Source organism: Rattus norvegicus, chromosome 2, assembly GCF_021556685.1.
Source record: "Rattus norvegicus strain SHRSP/BbbUtx chromosome 2, alternate assembly SHRSP_T2T, whole genome shotgun sequence".
Classification (NCBI taxonomy): Eukaryota; Metazoa; Chordata; class Mammalia; order Rodentia; family Muridae; genus Rattus; species Rattus norvegicus.
The window spans coordinates 30,020,716-30,026,185 of NC_141535.1; the positions used below are offsets into that span (position 1 = coordinate 30,020,716).

At 45.4% G+C, this 5,470-nt stretch overlaps 1 pseudogene; it reads left to right on the forward strand.

The window, feature by feature from the left end:
* Positions 1-387: 387 nt before the first annotated feature.
* LOC148006636 (small ribosomal subunit protein eS10 pseudogene) lies at positions 388-1,039 on the forward strand (annotated as a pseudogene).
* Positions 1,040-5,470: the final 4,431 nt, after the last annotated feature.

The window sequence follows — 5,470 nt, forward strand, 5'->3', positions numbered from 1 at the left end:
GGGTTGATAATAGCTGATCCAGAAACGGGAAACCTCCAGTGGCTACAGCTACACCTAGTTCTCCAGCCAGAAACAGGACTGGATGTCTATTAGCCGGTCTGTGCTGATTTGTGTTTATGATGCCCCAAAGTAAGGAACAAGCCACCAGGGGCCTCTGGCCTTGGTGCCACTGAAAGGACGTGGATCCGTCAAGGTTCCTTTTCCTACTGAAAAACAATATTGTAAACCAAGGCAGGATGGCCCCTCCCTCTAATCCTCACACTCAAGAGGCAGAGCATGTACAACAAAAGAAGTGGAGGCCAGCCTGGTCTACATTTAATGGGAGTCCCAACCAGAACTGCATAGAAAAAAAAAAAAGAAAGAAAGAAAGAAAAAGGGAAGTGGGGATAGAGAGATGGCACAGCGGTTAAGAGCACATGGCCCAGAAGAAAGGCTGTGCCGCGCACGCCCCTTCCTTTTCAGCCTCTGCCTCGGACCCTGCAGCTACCGCGATGTTGATGCCTAAGAAGAACCGGATTGCCATCTCTGAACTCCTTTTTAAGGAAGGAGTGATGGTTGCCAAAAAAGATGTCCACGTGCCCAAACACGCCGAGCTGGCAGACAAGAACGCGCCCAAACTTCATGTCACGAAGGCCACGCAGTCTCTCAAGTCTCGAGGCTACGTGAAGGAGCAGTTTGCCTGGAGACATTTCTACTGGTACCTCACGAATGAGGGCATCCAGTATCTCCGGGATTACCTGCACCTACCTCCGGACATCGTGCCTGCCTCCCTGCCTGCCCCACAACCGTCCCGAGGCTGGCAGGCCTCAGCCCAAAGGTCCAGAGGGTGAGCGGCCTGCAAGATTCACAAGAGGGGAGGCAGACAGAGACACCTACAGAAGGACTGCTGTGCCCCCTGGAGCTGACAGGAAAGCTGAGGCTGGGGCTGGCTCAGCAACCGAATTCCTTCCAGCTTAGAGGGGGCTTCGGTCCTGGATGTGGTCAGCTACCTCAGTCAAGTTGGAGATTATGTTGTATTGAATAAACTTTAAAGAAAAACGTGAGGGTGGGGAAGAGTACACACACTGGGCTGGAACGATGGCTAAGTGGTTAAGAGAGCTGACTGTTCCTCCAGAAGTCCTGAGTTCAAGTCCCAGCAACCACATGGTGGCTCACAACCATCTGTAATGGGATCCGATGCCCTCTTCTGGTGTGTCTGAAGACAGCTATAGTGTGCTCATATAAATAATAAATAAATCACATGATGGTATAGAATAGAATAGAGTTTATTCAGGTCATGGGGATGGGGAGTTAAGAGGGCAGTAGGGGCAGAGAAAGGCAGAGGGGGGCAGGTAGAGGAGTAGAGGCCAGACATGGGCACGTGGAGGGGGGGGGATTGAGAGAGAAGGGACAAAGGGGGAAGAGGGTAAGGAGGAAGAGAGAACAGGAGAGCAAGGAAGCAATAGAGAGCCAGAGAGTGAGGAGGGGGCCAGCAGCCCCTTTTATAGTGTCAGGCATACCTGGCTGTTTCCCAGGTAACTGTGGGGGTGGAGCTTAGACAGAATGCTAACATCCCTGGGACAGCATTTGTCTCTTTGCCCTTCTCAGCATCGAGGGGCTTCTCTCCCTCATTAGCTCTTGGACTCCAACTTCCAGATAATCTACCTTAATCTTGACATCATAAATTCCTTAATTTAATCACATTTGCAAAGTCTCCTTGCCCCCTAAGACAGACCTCACACGTTCCAGGGAAAAAGCACACAGACATCTTTTGAGAATAGCCATACCAGTTGGTGCTTCTCCCTCTCAATGTCTTAGCTGTTTCAAATTCTTTTCTATCGTGGCGAATTTTAATAGCTGTGTAGCTATGCAGCCTCAACATCTCCACTGTCAAAGGCAACGTCTACGCTCAGGCAATGGCCACCAGAGGACCGTAAAGGTGACTGGTTCTCCTGGTTGAACAGACAGCTTCACTGTACAGCTCCATGTCAGGGACGGAAATGGTCTCAGAGTTAGGGAGGATGTGAGGAAGGAAGTGAGGAGGATTGGTTGAGATGGATGGCCTCTGACTGGACTTATCTGCCCTAACCAGACCTGCTTTTCTAGGTCATTTGGAAACCCTCATGCAGAGAAGCCAGACAGCCTCCAAGACCAGTAGTTCTTCCTAATTCCCTTCCTAAAGTGAAAGCCCAGGAAGGGGCTCAGAGAGGGGCCTGGCAACCTTTGAATAGCAGCTTCAGGACCAGACAGAGGAGGGCTTACATTGCCACTCTGTAAGGCTTAGAGCGCATTGTGTTTCTTCGTCTTTCTGAATCTTATTACCTCATCTATAAATGAAGACACGACTTAAGGATCCCTTATTTGGAACGCATGGGATCGCCAGTATTCTTAGATTGTTGAATCTTCTACAGATTTAATTTATACATGCACATCTTAGAAGCCATGTCAAAACACTAAATGTACTTGTGTTGCCACATAATACAGTGTGAAGGCCCTGACAGAAGGAACTGCAGCCTCCGCTGGCATCCAGGAGTGTGTGGGAACCTCTCTGGGGATGCAGAGTCCAGCCCCTGCCAGACCCTCACATGAAGGAAGTGGTTGGTCAGACAAATCAGATCCCTGATGGATACACCTGCACAGCTGAATATAAGACGCAACTCCCAGACCCTCAGGATTAAAAACAAAGATACAATGTATCCGCTGGATTGAGAACACAGAGAGAGAGAGAGAGAGAGAGAGAGAGAGAGAGAGAGAGAGAGAGAGAGAGAGAGTGAGTTTTTAGCTAGATGTGGTGCTGCTGGCTGTCATACCAGGACTGGAAGGTCAGGAGGACTCAAAGTTCAAGGACAGTTTAGACTACAGAGTTCACAGCGAAAGCCTATCTAAAAGGCATGCGTAAGTAAACAAACTAATAAGTAAATTACTACAGCCGGGCATCAACTATTCACAGAAAGCTACAATGTTGCTCTGTCACACCCAAACCACTAGATCTGTGTTTGCTTTCTCTTTCCCCCTCATTTATTGTTTTGGGCCAATGATATATTCCATTCAGCATTAAATCAAAATGAGCCAAAAGAACACTATTTTTGTTAAAACACCCCCTTCTCTATTAATGGCATGGTAATACCCTTATATCTTATAGTCTTTATATTTCCACTGGAAAGTGGAGAATTTAGGATAAAAAACAAATCCTACATAGAGCCTGTGATGCCAAAAATTAAAAAAAAAAGGCAAAGAATAGAAACAGTAATAAAAAAATGTTGATTCTTACAATAGAGCTTTTTAAAGGAAGTTTTCAGTTTGTCTTTTGTTTTGTTTTGTTTTGTTTTGAAACAGTGTTTCTCTCTGTACTCACTGTCCTGGAACTCACTATGTAGACCAGGCTGGCCTCAAACTCATAGATCCACCTGCCTCTGCCTCCGAGTGCTAGGATTAAAGGTGTGTGCCACCACATCCCAGCCCAGAAAGATTTATTTTTTATTTTTAATGATATATTTCTGTGTTTCTCTATGTAGATATGTGCGGATGCATGTGGCCACCTGAAGAAGCCACAGAGGGCAAAGGATCTCCTGAAGCTGCAGTTCCAGGTGGTTGAGAACTGCCTGGTGTGGACGCTGGGAACTGAATCCAGGTTCTTGGGAAGAGCAATGTCTCTTAAACACTAGCCATCTCTCCAGCCCCACAGCATGAGTTGTTAATGTTTCAATTTCTTCGGCAATAAACTCAAATCCCAGGAAACCTGATAGTCAAAGACCACACAATACCAAATGTCTAGTCTCTAAAACAAGAAGCCATCCACAAAGCATGACATCTAACGGATGCCACAGCTCCAGATGCTACCAAACATTACAACCATCTGCAAAACCACAAGAAGGGCCAGAGTCAGCAGAGGTTAAACAGTAAAAGGAAACACTCTGGAGACACAGTAAGAAAATGGCTAACTGATGCTGTTGCATTCTCAGACAAATATCCCCAGCCCATCTTTTGAAAACAATCTCACTGACCAACCACAAAGCACCACCATTGTTTAGTAAGACGTCATTATTTGGCTCCACGGGGTAGTGGCAGGGAGGGATCTGGGTGCTAACCTTCATAGCAATATATGGGGGCAGATGGTGCTTACTCAAAACCTGCAAACCAATATACCACACCGCTATCAAAGCCAAAAAGAAAACACATTGAAAATTGATTTGAGTAGAAAATCTCGGGGCTGGGGATTTAGCTCAGTGGTAGAGCGCTTACCTAGGAAGCACAAGGCCCTGGGTTCGGTCCCCAGCTCCGAAAAAAAGAACCAAAAAAAAAAAAAGAAAAAGAAAATCCCTGGTAAGTTGTCTCATCTTTTTCATATTCAGTTCTGAAGAAGAGGGGGTAATTGCTATATTGCCAATAAAATATCTGAATTTCTACCGTCTCAGACTTCTTTGCATGAGTGTCATCCGTTTATAGCCAGGAATCTTGAATTTATTTTCTACTAAGGGTTGCCATTCTAAATAGCAATGTTGCTTTTTAAAATTATTAGTAAAAAATATAAATCAATTAAAAATGGAAGCTACAGTCAATATGATTGTATGTGTGCACATATGTATTCATGTAAATATGTATATATATGTGCATGTGTGCATATATATATATACATGTATATGAATGACGACACTCTTGAGAGATATTACCTTATAAGATGTCGAACAGTGTGATTGTCTGACTCTATGGTCTAGCTGAAGAGTCAACCTACTTCACACTGACTCTATTTCTTGGCTATTTGTATCCATTTTAGTCATTCTTTTATTGTTGTGAAGAGACACCATGACCACATAACTCTTATTTTTTTTTTCTTTTTTTTTTTTTTCGGAGCTGATAACTCTTATTTTTAAAAAAGCATTTAATTGGATGCTTGTTTACGTTTTAGAGGATTAATCCATTATCATCATAGTGAGAGGCAAACAGGCATGAGGTCGGAGCACTAACTAAGAGCTTTACATCCTGATCCGCAGGCAACAGACAGACGACAGACAGACAGACAGACAGACACGGGGCCTCAAAGCCCACTCCCAGTGACACACCTCCTCCATCAAGGCCACACCTCCTCCATCAAGGCCACACCTCCTCCACCAAGGCCACACCTCCTCCATCAAGGCCACACCTCCTCCTCCAAGGCCACACCTCCTCCATCAAGGCCACACCTCCCAATCCTTCCCTGACAGCTCATCAATTGGGGACTAATATGAGTCTATTGGTGAGGCAATCTCATTCAAACCAACACAACCTCACAACCAAAGCAGTGAAGGGCCCCCATCAATTCACTCATTTTCTTATTGCTACTTAACATTACTCTATAAAATGGTGGGCTTCATTATGACCTTCCTATATACACATATGTGTGCTTGAAGTCATTGTGCTCTGCTCACATTCACCCTCCCACTGCTGTCCCCTCCCCCACTTCCCCCTCCTACTGGCTCCTTTCTACTTTCTAAATCCCAAAAACAAGAAACCA